Genomic DNA, 19,682 nt, shown 5'->3' on the forward strand with positions numbered 1-19,682 from the left:
CCCTATAAGCTTGTCAGTAAAATAATTTGCTTTATATATGGCTAGTTTAATTCTGAAGGCTTCCTAAGCATTTCCTGTAACACTGTGTTAGCAGGTCATTTAACAGAGAGTCAAGCAGACTGCTCTTTCAAGCCTTCTACACAAGCAAATTACCAGTGCTATCAATACACACTTCAGGAAGCAGTTAGTTCATTAAATAGGACTATATACTTTATCTTCTGGTGGGATTTTTTTTCCCACAACGGAATAAACTATCAAAATTAGATACTTTAAAAATATTGTCTACTTTCATTGCTAGAATTAAAACTACAAAATTTTCAGAGGCATTTGGTGATAGTTAATAAAACAATCACAGCTTTGGTCAAATATGGATTTTTGCCTTCACCAGGTGATTTCATTATAAGCTTATGCATTCAGAGGAAAAAATCCAACTCATATAATTTTAGTGAAGTCAAATATGTTGTGAGATTACATTTGGAAAGATTGTATTTGTAAATAGCCATGTAAAATAGAAAAGTTCCATTCAAAGGGGTAAGATCTGTGGCAACATAATGCACCTCATACATTTAGGGCAGACATCGTAGGTAGCTGCAGTTTCCTTCCCAGGACTGGCTGCAGTTTTGAACATACTGATCTTCCTCAATAATGCGTCTCTTTCTTTCTCCCTCCTCTTTGCTTCCTGCCCTATCCACCCATTAAACCATTTTGTTTAGAATGTTAATTTAGGTAAAACTGTATCCACAGTTGTGGCCTTTACTGTGGATCACTGACAACTAAAACTAAAAATATGTATTATCAGACAGGAAATGTTTTTAATGATGTCATTCTTCGGGGATTGAAAGAGATGCCCAGTAGGAAACTTTCTGGCAAAAAAAAAAAAGAAAAGAAAAGAAAAGAAAATCAATAATTTAAGAAGATAGTTTTAATAAAGTAATAAAGTAACTTGGACTATTTTTAAATTTTCCTCAGTTTTCTCTACCTACTTTGCCCAGATATTTCCAGGATCACTGCTGAATATTCAGGATATACTATATTTGTATATAAAGCATGTGATAAAGTTTGTTCTTACTAACATGTCTACTTTAAAAATTGGGAGAAGTAGACAGAGATGTCAGAATAAAAGTGGAATGCTGTCTTAAGCATTTAAATGAACCATGCAGATTTTTATGGTCCTGACAACTGTGCTAGATTAGAATCATTTGTGGATTTAGACCAGAGTAGTGCTCCAGGGTCTGTAATTTTCTAGGATTAAAAACTGCCTATATATCAGGTTGTTGGTGTTACAATCACAATTTCTGGATCATGATCTTAAACTTTTAATTGGTTCCATTTCTGTTTGACTCTTCACTGACAAGTATTTTGGTGGCCTGAAAGTCCATGTTGGAATTACAAGTTTTAATCCAAATCAAATATTTCAAATTATTTTACATCAAAATAAAATAACAGTTGTGTAATCGTGGTAAAACATAAACCTTTGCTGTAAACGATTTTAAAGGCTATTTGATTAAAGCACTTATTTACTTAAACTCTTTGCTAGAATTTTTTTTAGAATTCAGCATCGGAGGAGGAATGTGACATAATAATGATCGAAAGCCGAAAGTTTAAAAGTTGTGATGCCCTCACATGGTTGGAGGGTTATTCTAGCTTCTAAGGACTGAATGTTGTCCACAAGAGTGTCTCATCAGGTCATAAATTGGTAAGATTTAATGGATTAGATTTTATGTATTATACCTGATGTTATTGTATTGAGATGACTATATGAACAAAATGAGCACGTTGTATAATTAATAGTATAAAATATATAAGTTAAACTTAAAATTTTAAATACTTGGATTATGTGATCATTTCAAAGTCGCACAAAGCACAAGACCCTATCTCTGTAGTAGTATTTAATCAATACATCAGTTTAAAAAAGAAAGTGAAATCCTGTGTGATAGTGACATTAGCTATTTCTGTTGCATCTGTTATAGATGCTTACAATATAGTGAAAAGCCCCAAATAATTTGCAGCTATTTTTTCAGGAAATATTTGAGAAGTAATTCTTTTTTAAAAAAGGAATATATCTATTTTCTTCATAAAATATTGAATAAATTAATTTTTGGAGGATTTTACTTTCTTTATAAAGGCCATCTTTAATTGTCTCTAAACACAGCCAATTTTCCCAGTTTTTATGTTGAGAATTCTTAAAATGCCAGTGTCATATGAAAACAGTATGTTAGATGTCAGTATATATACTTTTTATATCTTGAAAATTAATTTCTCTCAGAATTCTGTGCTTGGAAAACAACTTGTTTTATGTACCTTCTTCGGTTTGTTTTCTAAAGCTGTATGTTAATGAAGTGGGCTCTTAGTAAGATTTAGCTCAGGATAGGATTTTAATTTTTTTTTAATCCGAAATTCATATTTTGAAAATGGAGAAAAAAAGCATGGGTTAAGTTATCAAGAACTATCTGGAGTTGCTTTCTAAGAAAGCTAAAAGGTGTGGGTTGATACTGACTAAGCCACACTGTAGCTGTTTCAACTTTATCCTCAAGCAGACACAGGTCTTTGTCCACTATCTCCTTATCCACATTCATGCCTGCTCTGTCTTCTCAGTAGCGTCCTCAGTTGTTTCTAGTGAGGTTTTTCAGAACTACTTTGTTAACTTAAATTCCTTCAAGTGTGTGAGTCTGGAAAGAAATAAAACACTAAATTTTTTATTATTCTATATACTTCCCATTTCTTCATTCTCCTAAAACAAATGTATATAACTGAATCAAGAATCTGATTTCGCTGGTGTATATTTAATAGGTAAAGGCTTCAGAAAAAAGTTGTAAATTTTAGGATTTTAAGGTAGTATTGTGTGTACAGTCTTATGTAAAAAGTTAAGAGCATTTGTCAGATCTTCAAGAAGAGTTAATATCAATAATGAATGTTTTGGCTGGGCTTGGTGGCACACAGCTTTAATCCTAGCACTTTACAGGCAGAGGTAGGAGAATCTCTGAATTCAAGGCCATCCTGATCTACACAGCAAGTTTCAGGACAGCTGGGACTACATAGTGAAACGCTCTATAAAATAACAAGCAAACAAACAAAGTGAGTACTTTAAAAATCAAGCCTTTTTAGTCAGTCAACCATATGATTCATGAGAAGAATTTATAACAAGTACATAGATCCCTACTGATTATCACTAATAATTGACCTTGACAGACTAATAGAACAAATCAGAGCCTAATTGCTTTCGTTTAAGATTTCTCATACTGCTGGGTGTGGTGGCACATGCCTTTAATCCCAGCACTTGAGAGGCAGATGAGTCCAAGGTCAGCCTGCTGTGTGAATCAAGTTTGAGAACAGCCAGGACAGCACAGAGAAACCCTGTATTTGTTGAGGGAACTCATACTCTCAGTCCTTGCTCAAGTTTTGATTGGGTTTCTCTACAAACTAGTTGTGCTTCTGCTACTTTTAAACACTAGTGCTCTTGGTATATCATCTCATTTTTTTCTAAATCATAATTAATATAGATACCATCAATCAGTATCTCTGATGGGTTTGTTTTATTGTGGTTGTTTTGATTGGGGGTTAGATTTGAAGCAGGGTCTCACTGTGTAGCCCTGACTAACATGAAACTTGTGTAAACAGGATAGCCTTGAACTCGCTCCATTCCGCCTCCAAAGTGCTATTATTAAAGGTATGTACCACCATGCCTTATTTTGCAGAGAAGAAAATTGAAGCACAGATTAAACAATTTGTTATATAGCCATTAAATGATGGCACTAGGAGTCATGTTTAGCTCTCATTAGAATATGTATATGCTCTCAGTTATCAGTATGTTGGCATGGAGAAAAATCCTAGATAACTTGGTAGGTAAGTTTGTTATACAAATACATGAATGTATAAATTTAATTCATGTTGAACTTGAGTTTAATGTGTCATTCTTTAAACTGTAAAGTATTTCCAAAATACATGTTGTGTGTTGTATAGTGTTCAAAATTATTTTTTGCAGTAGCATTTATAAGGAGGCTGTTTTAAAAGCTCTAATTGTATATATTTCCTAGGATAGTGGAAAATATATGTAAAGCTCTCTACTAAATTCTTCATAAGAATTTCTTACTTTGTGAATTTTCACTTTGTTTCAAATAATTCCATAAAGAAATCTTTTTTATTTGTACTTTAAAAACATTAAGCAAAGTTTCTTTTAGGTACATAAACCTTTAATCCTTGAATGTGCTGTGCACATTTCTTTTTGGTTTTGATTTTACATCTCATCGAGCTCCAAGCCTTCCAGTCTTTTGTCTTACATTTTAAATATAGAGAACTATTAAACATTTTAAGGTTCTATGTGTCTGAATATAACTTAAAGCCATGGTGGTACATACCTCTAATCCTAGCACTTAGAAAATGGAGACAGGAAGATTGAAAATTTTGAGGATAGTCAAATTGATAATGAGACCCTGTTTCAAAACATCAGAGCTGTTGTTATGGCTTCATGGTGTATTAGTTGCCTAAAATGTGCAAAGTTTTGGGTTCATTCTAAAGCATGACATAATAGATAAAAAGAGCAGGAAGATTAAGTTAAATCCAAAATGATGCTGTTTAAAACAAGTTCAAGTTAAAATCCTAAGAGCTTGCTTACTCTTAAAGCTAGATTGACATTGTTTGCACATACAGGCAAACTTTTTATTCAATGGCATGATTAAAAGTATATAAAAAAACCTGATATCTAATCAGAGTATGAAAGCATTATTTTTAAAATATTATTTTTGAGAATACATTTATGCTTTACCTTCTTCAGTAGTAGTACATTTATGTTTTCAAAAATAAAACTATGGAAAATTTAGACCAAAAAAAAGAAGAAGAACAGTTATACCTGATTAACTTTCTGGCACAGTTACTATCCCAATCCTTATAAATTCCCCTTGAGACTTTTGAGTTACATGCGTATACACACAAACACACACACCTGCACACATGCATGCATGCACACACAGAGACAGACACATAATGTGTGTGTTAATAGTGGTAATTGTGTGTCTTTTCCATACTTTTTAAGCTAAAGTGTAAAGTAAAATAAACTGGTATGTGATAGTAAATTTCTTTTTGTTACTGTGACAAAATACTTGGGAAAGTAGTTTAAGGGAAGGGTTTATTTTGACTGAGAGTTTCAGAGCCCTCAATCCAAGTTTCCATGTGGTTTTGGATGTAGTGTGGCTGTAGTGAGGTAGAAAATCATAGTGGAAATGCACAGTGGAGGAAAGTAGCTCACATGGTGGCATCAAGGAAGCCGTGCTCTTGTAAGAAGAGGGTGAATGGAAGGGTCTTGTAGACAAAACATACTCATCAAAAGCATATCCCTATGACTACTTCTTCCTACTAGGGTTCTACCTCCTAAGAGCCCATTAGCACCCTGATGATGTAGTCACCTCTCATCCGGGGCCAAGCCTTTGAGAGGCACTTCATATCCAAACCACATTACTCTACCTTAGCTCCCCAAAACTTTAAATGCGTTTTGCATTAGAGATAGTTAAAAGTTCCAAAATTGTTCCACATGGAAAGTTCTTCTGAGACTTCAGGCAAACTCGTACCTATCAGCCCTCATTAAAAACAAAAACAAGTTACATTCTTCCTGTTTGCCCAGAGGGTAAACATTGCCATTACAAGGAGACATAGACATGAAGAAAGGAATCAAAACAAGACCAAGCCCCAGCAGGGCAGACAGCAAATCCTCTAACTCTTTGTCTGCCATCTGCTGAATACAGTGGTATGCATACAGCGACACTCTAAAACCCTTAGCCAACCCTACAGCCTTGCTGGCTGCAGCACACATGACCTCTACTGGGCTGGCTCTGTTTGTTGCATATGACTTTCCTTGGCAAATATTCCATGTATTTGTCATCTCTGACTTTCTGGAGTCCCCACGTAAGCTTGAGGATGACTCTTCACATAATTGCCATTTCAGAGGCTACCCACGGGGATTCTAATCTTGCCACACATTGCCTGTCCTTCAGATCCTTCCTTTGGATATCATTGGAAGTTTCCATGGCCCCATAATGCTTAAGTTCTACATCTCTTAGATGATACCAAAAAGATTATTACTACCACATAATACATACAATAGAACATTAGCTGCACTTCAAATTCTGTGAAAATATTGTCTAATTAGCTGTTTTTATAGTTCTAATTATAAATATAGACTTTAGTTCATGGTCATGTAAGTTATAGAACTAATATAAATAAAATATAGTTCTGAAATGGTAAGGAGACCTTGCTTAATAGAAATCACCATTTTAATTTTAGAAATCACAGGATGTCTTCTCTTTGTAGTTATTGAGTATATATGGTACAGGGACTTTTTGGAGTTATTTGCGTCCAGCTCCACTAATGTAAAAGGAGAAAAGTGTCTTAGAATTTCCTTGTGCTCCCAAATCTCATTTACAAGAACTCCCACTTGTGTACAAGGCATTTTTAAAGCATTATGAGTCATCTTTATCTCATCTAAGTAAATCTTCAAATCTGTGTCCTGCTCTGCTCACTTTCAGAATAACTTTTGGTTTCTTTTACATCCTCATAGAATCATTTCTGATTGAATTGTCAAAAGGATTGGTTATTTGAGAGAACTCATGGTTAGGTATTTATAAATATGATTATGAAATTCATATTTTCACTAGATTGACTTCCGAACCTATGATTGTAATGTGAAAAGTCTTCATTAAAGTTTTTATCTGAAACTTTAGTTTAGAAAGTCTACCGAGTTTTTGATGAAATCTTCAGTTGCTTCATCACCATGCTCAGGATAGAACTTCTGAGTTTCCCTTTAGCATGTAGAAACTGCTATACCCTTTTCTCGATGAGTAAAACCAAATGCAAACAGCATTTTAAAAGGAGTAAGCCATTAAAGGTTAGGCTAACAGCCAAGAAAAAAAAAAAGTAAGGAGAGCTGCAATTATTGACATCTTCCACTAACTTTATTAGGGAGAACTGCCTGTTTTTAACTGTCCCTTTGAGACTCTTCTAGTCATTTCTAACCATTTCAGTACCTGTTAGTTTCCTACATATTTGTCATGGCAAGCTCAACATAGCACCAACTCAAACTGAACTTTACAAGTATAAATAGATGATACATTAAGTATTACAAGCTGTGTTTCATAGTTACTTTGAGAAATATATTGAATATTAGTCATATGCAGAGTATATAATAAGACCTATGTTTTAATATGACCTTAATTTAAACCTGCTGTCAAGGTTTAAATTAAGAGGGAACATTTGATAAAGAGAAAAAACAAAATTGAATGTTGAAGAATCAGAAGTGAAGACTATTGACAAGATAGAGGCTGCAGATGAAGGCCTGATAGGAGAGAGTCTATCAAAGATGACCAGATGACTTATCTTTTTATCTAAATTAATATAATACATTTCAGATCATTATAGGAATTTAGACATAAAGCCTTTCACAAAATTGGGGCCTGTGGATGATTCAGTGGATAAAAGCACATGCGGCCACACCTGACAGCCCAAGTTCAATTCTGGGACCTACATGGTAGAAAGAGAACGAACCAAATCCAAATCTCACAAGTTGTCATCTGACTTCCATATAGACACAGCACAGACATACATACATACACAGGATGTAATTTTTTTTAAGTTTTCAAAGATTTTACATAAGCTGGTGTGAACAGCTATTATGAAATTCTACCATGTGATATGTCTAAATTTTACTGTTGTCTACAGTAATTCCCTATCATTTCAGAAACAAGGATTTAGCTTTAAATGAGAAAAAGTTGTTAGTAGTTAAAAGTTGACCAAGTACCACTTCTAATACAATTCTCCTTGAATGAAAAAGCAAACCTTGAAACCCTGTATATTTTCCTAGTGCTATATTATTTTTTTTATTGTTCTGCACCAGACTGTTGACTATGAAATTCTAAAGCAGTAAATGACTAGGCTAATAAATGGGTTAAACAAAGCAATACTGTATCCCAATGTTGCTAGTTTTGTTGTTGTTGTTGTTGTTTTGTAATATTGCTGGAATTTTATTTAACATGGAAGGCCTGAGATATTTTAAGTTTAACTTTTTGCAAATTTTATGTTGAATTAAATTGATTCTGTTATGTTTCAGTGATAGTTGGTAATTTTTCCCATAGTAATTATATTTTATTTTATACAGTGAAAGTCTGGCAATCTCAGGATTACTTAGTGTTTTTAGTGTTTAATGTACACAAATTCTGGGTCTCATAAGCCTTAATATAAATTTCAATCTCAAGTTAATTTTATTGGCATATATTTTGGGATTGTATGAAGTCTTAACATTTGACTATTAGAATACAAAAAAAGTAAATCTGATAGGCTATAATTAGCATTGTTTAAAATCCTTTGGGAGAACAGTAAAACATGTTTTTAATAACTAATAATTAATTTTGTAATACTTCATGGCCTCAGGAGCTTAATTCTTAATTTGTATTTTATGATAAGAAAGTTGACTGTACAGTGTTAGAAATACAAAGTAACTGTTTCAAAAAGTAGAATGAACTAATTGTAGTTTGTGTTTTCTGTCATAAGTACCCTTGACAAGCTTCCTTTAAGATAGTACAACTGTGATCCCCACTTTACAAATGAAGCTGGTCATAGTATATTAATTCCCTAGGATCCACCCCTCTAGCAAATGGGTAGAATTTAAATGTAAAAACAGCTTAGAGGTTGAAACAGGAGGATCCTATGTTTGAAGCTAACCTGGATTATGTAGCAAGATCCTATGCTCTTAAAAACTAATATTCTTTGAGAATTTAATTATAAAAGATAAGAGATAAGCTGTTTTATTTCTAAGAATGGCTACCCCACCATGAAATAGAAAGCAAAGGAGACTTTAGTAGTAGTGAAAGGATAACCTAAACAGCATTATGCTTAATTTGTGCTGTCTTTTTATTTGTTGAAGGTATTTGTTTGCTCTTACTTACATACTCAGAATTACCTAAGACTAGATAAATTTTAAACATCTCAACTGTAAAACATTGGTTGGTTTATTGAAAGCCAAATTGGTTTATTAAAACTCAAAAAAGCAATGTGTTGGTGAACACCAGAAATCACAGCACTCCAGAGGCAGAAGAGGCAGGATTGCAAGTTTGAGACCAGCCTGAGCTACATGAAGAGATCCTAAGCAAAATAAAGAGGAGCTATTTCCCCTAATAAAGAATATTGTTCATTTCCTTAAGGGATAATGACTTTGGGGTTTTCTTTTTAATCTAAACAAGAATCAAAAGGTTAGTTTCATAATTAGAAACCTCAAGGTATTCACACAGTTTTGAAACAATCTCTAGGCAAGCTTCACATTTTTTATTACTGTCCTGTACTTGGGGCTAGGTTATAAATGAATATAATGTTACAAAGAAAAATTTATAACCTAAGAACATGTTTTAGTTGTGGGATCTTAGTGGTTAATCTTAAAACTTACTTTGTCATTTGTATTGTCCATAGAGTTAAGTTTTTCTAGAAAATAGATTTAAATATCTCTCTTCTGTCAAGACATGGTTATAAATGAAAATAGTAGTTATAAAATGGTTAAGAGTTGTGTTGCTGTTATTTGGATTTTACTTTAGTTTACAAAAGAATAGTTTCATTTTCATTTTGGTCAGGCCTTGTAGAATTGGGATTGAGAGGATCTGTTCAAAAATGGCTGTTTAGCTGGAAGAAACATTGTTAGGTGCTTGAGGAAGAGGAAGAGAATATTGAATAAATAGTATTCCTAAAAACTATATCTGCTTTCTCAAGCCCATTCTACTCTATAACTTTTTATGTCTTCTGCAGTGTATTTCCCATTTTATCTTCTTTTAAGAATGCTCATTTTCTCCCACAGGGAGAGCTAAGCATCACATTCTTAGAACTCTCAGTTGGAAAGCTCTTGGCCTGAGACTCCTACAGATCTACATCATACTCCCTTACCTACTTTACCTACAAATACAGCTGCCTACTTCACGACACACCACCATTGTCCAATCCCAGATTGTCTTAGGCCTTGTTCCTTGTCCTCTTTTGCATTTCTTCACAGTAGAGTCCCTTTCCTTCCTCTGTTTGATCTCTCACAGTCTCTATACATCAATTGTTTTTTTCCACTTTCTCTTTTTAACTTTAAATACACAGTATTGTTTAATACCTATGAATATACCTCTATCTGCTCTGCTTCTCCAACTTTTTTCTACCATTCATCTTACTACCAATTCTTACACAGAAAGGGAAAGAAACTATTTACGTGGTTATACTATTTTATAAAATTCTGAAACCAATTCGTAAAGGAATATATGTCTGATAAGAATAATTGGCCAAAGGACAAATGACTTGAGGTGAAGCCAACCTACACTGTATATTCACCAATTCCTTATCTAGCGATCCTGCCACCTATGGATGCTGTCAAACATTTCTTCATGGGCTGGCATCCTTGGTATAGAAAATGGATAATATGTTGTTACCTAGAAAGGTGATAAGTGCTGGGGTGAGGCTTTATAGAAAATAAGAGGTGAAGATTGTTCGGGATTTGTAACTTGTTCTTCCAATGGATTTGAATGATCTAAATTTACGTATTAGATGCTTGACTGTAAGAACATCGATAGGACTGCCTAAATGGCTCAGTGTTTTGTAAAAGTACTTACTGTCAAGCCTGACAACTTGAGCTGGATCCCTGGACCTTCATGGTAGAAAGAGAAGACTGAATCCCAAAAGTTGTCTTCTTATTTTAACCATGAACCATTATGTTCTCCTCACAGGCAGAAAATAAACAAATCAATGTAATTGAATTTTTATATATATTTTTACTCTTTATATGTATGGATGTTTTGCCTTTGTGCCTATACGTGCACCATATGCCTGCCTATGACTGGAGTTTCAGACAGTTATAAGCTGCCATGTTGGTGCTGGGAACCAAACCTGAGTCCTCTGTAAGAGCAGCAAGTGCTCTTAACCATTGAGCCATCTTTCTAGATCCCCTTTTTAAGATTTGCTTGTTTTTATTTTGTATGTGTCTGTTTGCATGTTTATATGAAATCTAATTCTTTTAATGGCAAGTATTTAGCTTCAGACTACACCTGAGGAATGAGATTAAGGACTATTTCTGCATTCATTTATTCAGAGTGTAAAATGGTAGCTACATTCTACATTCATTTATTCAGACTGTAAAATTGTCGATGTCCACTATCTAGGAAGAAATACCACATCGAAAGTTATGCAGTAAATGCAAGAAGTGGTTTGGAAGATGATATAAATTTTTATATAGAGAGAATGAGGCCTCAGAACCAGAGCACAGCAAATGATATAAGGTTTAAGTATACTATTTGTTATGGTTAAAGAATCCTTTACAGAAGAGAAAACTTGAGCTGAGAGCAATAAAAAGAAAAATAGAATTATTCTATCACAGAACTACTTGGGGAGAAAGATGAGTAGGACTGCTGGAGAGAGAGCTTTGTAATAGAGCACTTGTCAGGGAAGCAAGAAGACACTGGGCTCTGGCCTTGGCACATGCATACGCGTGTGCGTGTGCGTGCGCACACACACACACAAGTAGGAGTAAAAAAAAACCCTGGAGAGTTTGATGAAATTTAGGATTTCCAATTTAAAATTTGAACAGGTATTTGAAATGGATTAAGGAAAGAATATAAAGACTATATGTGGTAGTTCATTCCTGTATTCCCAGCATGCTAGGAGTGCAAGCAATAATATCAAGAGAATCCAAGTCTTGGGGCTGGAGAGAGAGCACCCTGGAAAAGAGCAATGGTGTTCTTCCAAGGGATTAGGCTTCAGTTCCCAGCACCCAAATAGTGACTCACAACCATTTCTAATTCCTGGTTCCAGGGGATCTGTCACCTTCATCTGTCCTCCTGGGCTGCCTGTTATGTGCAGACATAGATGTAGGCAAAACACCCAAACACATAAAATTAAAAAGTTCAAAGCTGGAATGGTGAGAAGGCCCACCAGGTAAAGGCCAAGCCAGCCGACCTGAGTTCTGTATCCTGGAATTACATAGTAGAAGGGGGAAATCAGCACATATAAGTTGTTCTTTTGACCTCAGTCTGAACATAGAACAGGTCAAAGCTAGCCTGGACTAGTGAGCCACTACCTCAAAAACAAGTAAAAAAATTTACCATTTGAAATGCATGCAGAGGTTTTCCATTAGTAGCCTACTTCCTTTTGTAAGGAGAGGAGACATGTTTTGTTATTGTTGAGAATTCCTAATATGATGTTAAATGGATATAGCTATTTCCAAAAGATTGTTTTATGCCCCACTACGGATTAAAATTTTATTCTATTCATGGTTTCTAAAATGGAATACAAATCTTAGTGAATATTTGCATTTGTATATTTTTATTTCTACAGACACTCTTTTCTGCCATGCTTTTTCTTAGATTATATTTATTTTCACAGATTTATGCCATGAAAATTGTCCAGGAACCTTATAGATAATGGGGGGGAAAATGCTGTCATTTCCTCTTAGTTAAGGAAAAATAGTACTGTTGGTAATCTAGTAAAGAAGGATTGATCTTTACTATAAAAATGCCTGCCTCTTAATGGTTATTCCTTTCCTAACCCAGCTGAAATACGTTAAGTCATCAGATGTTTCTGATACATAAGAATTTTTGTCATTGGGCTTATGTCATTTTCTAATTAAAATTCATACCTTTGAGGAAATACGAAAAATCTTTTAAAGTAAATATTGAACTATGTGGGTTTTGTTTGTTTTTGCTTTTAAGGTTTCCTGATATTCTTAGAAGCTGGCTGATCACCAACTTCTATCCCAGTAAAATAAATGATAGTTTTATAATCTAGCATGTGAATATATGGAACTGCTCTCCACTTTATTCCTGTCTAGCATAATTTTATTATTTCAAGGTTTATATGATGTTAAGAGTTGTTGAAAGATTTAAAATCCACTACTCTTTTCACTGCTAGCTATCTATCAGTAAGTGCAGACAATTGTCAGTCATACACTTTTTTCCCATCTCCAGGAAATAATTTTAAGTGCTCAGCACTATAGTCTCAATTTTTTTATTTGGATTTAAACCCCTTAGTGTGTAGCATTCACTTCTCAGTAATACATCATCAGATAATTTAATTGCTGCTGTGCAAACAGTAAAGTGAAATCAAGAAAGCCTTTGTAAATGGAAGCACTCCAGCACAAGGAAAACCGCCACGCTTCTTGTACCCTTTCTCAACACCCTTCCTTGTTTTAGTGTGATTCAGAAAGGAGAAATATTCTTTAAGTCCTCTCAAATCCTGCCTTATATTAGTGGAATAAGAAGCAAGTAGAGAGTTGGGGAAATGATTCAGCTGATAGGCTACTTGCCAGAGCTCTGGGAGTAGCTCCTAGTGAAACAAAACTGTCATGATGCTGCATTCTGGGAGCACCTGGGAGGCGGAGGCAAGAGGATTGGGAATTCAAAGCCATCCTCAGCCATGTGAGGAAAGAAAGGAAGGGGATGATGATTATGTTAGTAAATAACAGCATTCATTTTGAGTAGATATCCCATTTTCTTGTAACATTAAATTATTTAATATTTAAGTTAAACTTATATTTATTTAATTATTCAATTAAAGTAATACCCTATTCACTTATTTGAAATATTTGGATTTAAGTTTCACTTTGTATCCATTTTCGGTTTTTCCAGGCAAAATTCACATGTACTCTGTTTTCAGCATTTTAATAGAAAAAAAAATTAGTTCCAATAGTTTGTTTACATTTATTTGTTTTGTGTGTGGACACACATGTGCCATGGTACACCTGTGGGGGTCAGAGAATAGTTTCTAAATAGTTGATTCTGCCCTTCTACCCACTGCGGTAAAGCAGTTCCACAAAAGTCTATCAGAATTTTACTGATAGATACTAGGATGACTACCCCCCACTCCAAATATGATAATATGGAAATAGAGGATAACAAAGTAGAAGATACTGTTAATTTTAGTTTTTATCTTCTTTGCAATTCATCTGTTATCATATTTTTGTTGTATGAATATTTTGAATAGACTGTCCTAACAGTGATAAGCAATATCTTAAATAGATTAAACTCTCTAAACTAAGGACCTAAGTTTTGCAAATCACAGATGTCACAGTAAGTTCTGGTTCATATATGTAATAAAGTGCCTTATTCTGGACTAGTGAGATGATTCAATGAGCACAAGTGTTTGCCGTGTAAGTGTGACAGCCTCAGTTCCATTCCTGTAACCTACTCAGGGGGAGAAGCTGTCTTCTGCCTCCACATGCATGCTCTAACACATGTGCCTGTACTGTCACACACAGTAATAATAACATTTTAAATGTGATGGCAATGGCTCAGTGCATAAGGGTGGAGCTGCCAAACCTAAGAACCTGAATTTGATCCCTGGAAACCACATGGCAGAAGGAGGGAACCTACTCTCTCGAGTTGTCCTCTGACTGGCATACAGGTGCTGTGGCATATGCACATACACACACTCACACATTCTTAAGTGGAAAAATAAAAAGGAAAGTGCTATTTTGCGGAAGGTAATAATCCCTAGGGACAATGGAGTCATTATCTTTCTTCCCTTCCACCTTTTCCCGTTTTTCCATTAGTTTCTTCTGCAGCTGTAGGCTCATGTCTTGAGTTTATGCTGCAGAGAGAAATAACTTCTTAAGTCTTTTTGGAATGTTTTCCTTATATTAAATATGCAATGAAACTAGTCATCTATCTGTGTTCTCTATTTGCCCTCCTTTCCAAACATCCACCTTCTTAGTTTGTGTTTGTGTGTATGTGTGTGTGTGTGTGTGTGTGTGTGTGTGTGTGTGTGTGTGTTTGGTTTCTTTGTACACATACACAAGCAGGTACAAGATATATTACTCCTTTGTGTAAGTGATGATATGTTGTGCACACAATGTGGTTTTAGCTTTGAAGTTGTTCTGTGCTTTGTCTCTTCCTCAGTATATAGAAAAACACCCCTTGCCCCAGAATATGTGCTGTTAAGTTAAATGTATGGCTCTGCCATGAGAAAAACTGTCTTCATACTGAAGAAAATATGCATCCAAATAAAACTCTATGGACTATGCAGGTCGTACTTAGGAGTATGTATGTATGTATGTATGTTTGTTTGTTTGTATGTAACAATAAAAATTTTAAAAGGCCATGATAAAGTTGGGCGTGGTGGCTCAGCTTCTTTAATCTCAGTACTCAGGAGGCAGAGGCAGGTAGAGGACAGCCAGAGCTACACGGAGAAACTGTGTCTTGAAAAATAATAGCAACAACAACGAAGAGAAAATGAATAAAAACGACACCATGAATTTGAGAGAGAGCAAGGAGAGAGGGTTATGAGGGATGTTTTGGAGGGAGGAAATAGTATAATTATAATTTTAAGAAATTTTTGGTAGAAAAATTTGGTAAAAAAAACCTTTAGTTTTGCAGAACTGTATGTTAATTAAATTTCCTCTCCTGCTGTCAGCAAATTACAATTGTATTTTCTCTCTTAAAAAAACTACATTTCTTAGAAGATAGAAAATTCTACCCAGATTTGAATAAATGTTTTAGTAATAATGCTCTTATATCTGCTATTGAGAAATGGTAGGAATAAAGTTGGTAAAGGATTTACGTACTGTAAGCGGCATATGACTTCTGAGCCGTATAAGACTTTTTTCCTGACAGGTAGCCTACTCCTATTATAATTGATGAAGAGTCACTTTTACCTGGCTTGCAGAAGTGAGCTTGGGTAAAAAGAATCAGAATTGTCAACTCAAAGTAATTAACTCTTATTACAGAAGGTTTGATTTTGTAATTTAAAGAATTCCTTTACTGTATTTGTCGCTGTGAATGTGACTCCACAGAAAATTAGAAAAATCCTTGAGTAAAAGCAAGGTAACTTTTCTATAGTTTTCTATTTATAGATACATAGAATTTTAGTATATTAACAAGAACATTTTAGTTCTTAGCAAATAAGCACACTCTGCTGGCTGTCCAAAGATCACTGAGCAAATACCTTTTCTAAGAAGTTGCCTCCCTTATTCTGAGAGCAGAACTACTTCTGGAAATGTGCTAGATAAGATAAACAACATGTTACAGTGTTTAATCTTTGGATCCATACTCAGTTTACAGCTAACATTTGGTTGGTGCCTATTTAAAGCGGTCTTTAACATACACAGCTCAGGATTTATTTAGGTCACTATATAGATATATATGTAGGTCACAGTCTTTCTCATAAGAAAAATCATATATTTTAACTTTAAGGCCTAGGTTTAAATTCTACCACAGTAAGCTAGCTGGTTTCAGTTTTCTCATTTATATAATGAGGCTGTTGCCTAGGCTTATTGATAATTATAGGGGTGCCATTAAGTGAATTGTCATAAACCCTTCTTCCTCTGCTTTATAATTTTGTGCATTCGCATTTATATAGAGAAGGATAGGAGATGAAATAGTAAAGCTTTGTGTTCTTGTAGAAGTATGTTTGCACTGTTCTTTTATTCTTTCTGTTTTTATTTTAGGCAGGTAACTAGTCCATCCATGCCAGTCTACTTATTATAAATAAAGCAAAGGTTACTTTTCATGTGTTTAAAAAATGAAATCAAGTTAGATGACTTTGTCTTCACTGATTTCACTTGTGAAGTCTGAGTTCTTTTTGCCCTCTTACCTTCTCAGTAAAGCTACATATACATGATCATGACCACTTGCTAAAGAATAAGACCACGTGGAAGAAAAGCAGCTGGTAGGAGCCAGCTGGGATGAATTAGATAGCATGAAACACCACACTACCTATTGAAGCATGGTTACTTTTAGTGCCTTCTGCTTTTTCTGTGACTAGAACTGTAATTAGCTTTATTGAGCACTAAATTTGGGGCTAAGCGTGTAGCTCAGTAGTTCTTATCTTTCAACAGTCCTATATTTTTGTTCATTGCTTCATTGACTAGAACCTTTAATTTGTTCATAAATGCTAATCAAGATTTTTTTTCCCCCTAAAAGACTTTGCCTGTAATTGAAATTTATCCTTTGGCTTTATTTTGCACTTGTATTTTATACTAATAGCATAAGCAAAAAGATTCTAAGCTCTTTATTTTCTCTATATTTTTGATAGTAATTATAGCATGTGATTTAAAATGGACTTACTTCAGTTTGAGTGTGTGTATATATGCATGCACCACCTCCTAATCTAAAACACATGATTTATTCTCACACTACGTTTATTCCGACACTGCAGTTAGGGGTACCTAATTGTATAATAGGTAGATAAACCATATGAACAGATTGCAAAACAAAGAAAGACAGAAAATATTCCTTTGAGAACCTTAAATTTTGAAATTGATCAAAATATGATATGGTGGATAATATCATAATTAAGTAAAAAAAATAAAAAGAAATCAAAATAAGAAGAAAAATTGAAGGGAGAAATATTCTGTTTCATTCATCAGTGTCATTTTAAATTAAGCTGAATCTCTGGGTGAGTAACATAGAAAACACTACCTTCTTTGAAACTACACTGAAGACAGCAGTATTAATATCTTCATTTTAAATCCAGCTATTTAAGCAGTGGTTCCAAAAACCCAAGTTTCAATCAGAATCACCACAAGGATTATTAAAATACATTAACTATACTCATTCCAGGAGTATCTAATTCAGTAGGTCTAGGACAGATCTGGATATATCCATTCTAGAACGTTCCCAGATAGTGTTGATGCATCTGGTTTAAAGGAACTTCACTTTGAAAACTAGTTTATCTGAATTCAAAGAATTTTAATGGCTTCCTAATACAAGCCATTAGTGTTTGAAATCAAATTACTGTCATTTCTAATTACTGTCAGAATGCATTTGAACTCATATGTGTCAAGGCACTGTTTACTTCTCTAAAGATAATGGAACTTGCCTCAAGGAGCTCAAACTATTAGCATCAACAATAGTTCTATTAGGGTAGTAAAAATAGTCACTACCTTGCATTGATCATTCATTGTGCCAGGAGCTATGCCAAATAGTGCTTAAATTCATTTACTCCTAAGAGGAGTAGAACATAAAATGCTTATTTGAGGTAAGGTGAACAACAAAAACAAAAAAGGTCTATAAACTAATATCCCAGAATTCAGAGTGAGTATATGAAGGAGCAAGAATTTGCTATAGTGCTGTAGTACCTTTCTACACTATTTAAAATTAAAAGTGTGCATTTTGCTGGACCAGAAGAAGAAGAAAATAATTTAGTATACTCTAGGACAGCAAAAGATATCACAAGAGATGGCCCTGAGTAACTCCTAAAACAGATATGATTGTGTGTGTATGTATATATAATAGCCTCAGTAGAAGATGTACCTAGTCTTATTGCAACTTGATATGCCAGTGCTGGTTGATATCCATGAAAGGCCTCCCCTTCTCTTAGAGAAGGGGAAGAGAGGTACCTTGGGGCAGGGGGGAGGTGAGAGGGAGGGAGTGGGATGAGAGGAGGAAGGGGAAGCTACGATTAAAGTAAATAAATGTAAAGTAAATAACTTTTTAAAAAAGAGAGAGAGATGACCATGAACACAACACCTTAAAGAACAAGTAAAAGCCATATAGAACTACAGTGTCCATCCACATAGTTTTAGCCCAACCAGAGTTATATATAGTAAGACCCTGTACCACCTCTCCCCACTTTACCTCCACACACACACACCCAAAAAATGGGATTAGGGTTTTGATTGGGTTTTTGTTGTTGTTTATTCTTTCGCCTGTATCTTTCATTGACTGTTAGCCAGTGGGTCTCAAAACAGGGGTAGGCAGCAGAATCAGCATTTTCTGAGAACTTAAAAGTGCAGTTTAGAGCCCAGCAATCTGTTTTTACTAGATCCCCTAGATGACTGGTGCACACTAGCTTGGGAATACTAGAATTGCAATTGAATTGTTGCATATTATCAAAACAGTAATTGTATCTGTGACTTGATTTAATTTTTTTGAGAGTACAGTGCTCAACAGAATTAAAATGTTGATACTTAATAAATACTTTTCTTCAATATAATTTTTTTATAGCTTGTAAATCCATTTATTTGCTGCAAAGAGGTCAGAATCGGGACAAGAGTTTGTGAGGTCAGCCTTCAAAATGTAGCATCTCATATTCCTTACCTGTAGTAATGGCGTGGAGTTAGCCTACAGGCGATTTTACTAGCCTCCTGTCAGGGACTTAGCAACAGCTTACATCATCACCTGCCGCTGATGTCTACTGTGCCAGGTGTATGCTACATATAAAAAGACCACCCTTCACCCCAACCCTCTGTCTCTCCCCTCATGGCTCTGCTCCTGTCTGTCTGCCTGTCTATCTACATGTCTACTCTACCCCTTTCCTAATAAACCTCCTTCATGCGTAATTACTCAGGGCCACACCTTGGCATGGGATTGCCCAAGGTACCCCCTCACCGCATTATATTTCATAACACTTGGATCTTATTGATTCATTTTAATTAACAGGAAAGGTAATAAAGTCCTTTTGTAATTTTTAAACTGTTAATAGATAAAGCTGGTATTATAGTTAACATTTTAAAGTATTCTATTTAAGCCACACATATCAAAGGAATAACACCATGAAGTGACTTAAAGGGACAGTCTTTCTTGCTAGAATCATACAGAAAGTATAAACTAGGATTCTCAAGCAAGTGCTAGTTTAAATGCCTGTCACCATCTTTATTTGTGGTGACGTCTTTGTTATATTTAATACTAAAAGCCTTATAGATTATGTAGTCAGTCAGTAATTTACTTACATGGAAACTTTCACACTTCTCT

At 34.7% G+C, this 19,682-nt stretch overlaps 1 protein-coding gene across 3 annotated transcripts in view; it reads left to right on the plus strand.

Moving 5' to 3' along the window:
• Nucleotides 1–19,682, plus strand: part of Tsc22d2 (TSC22 domain family member 2) — a 44,417-nt gene that overhangs the window by 21,062 nt on the left and 3,673 nt on the right. The window contains exon 2 of one of the 3 annotated variants that reach the window (XR_009590111.1): nucleotides 1,538–1,696. The exons of the other annotated variants lie outside the window; for them this stretch is intronic. The gene's annotated coding sequence lies outside the window, so the exon portion shown is untranslated. The remainder of the gene's footprint in view (nucleotides 1–1,537; nucleotides 1,697–19,682) is intronic. 3 annotated transcript variants of the gene reach the window in all.

Source organism: Meriones unguiculatus, chromosome 2, assembly GCF_030254825.1.
Source record: "Meriones unguiculatus strain TT.TT164.6M chromosome 2, Bangor_MerUng_6.1, whole genome shotgun sequence".
NCBI lineage: Eukaryota > Metazoa > Chordata > Mammalia > Rodentia > Muridae > Meriones > Meriones unguiculatus.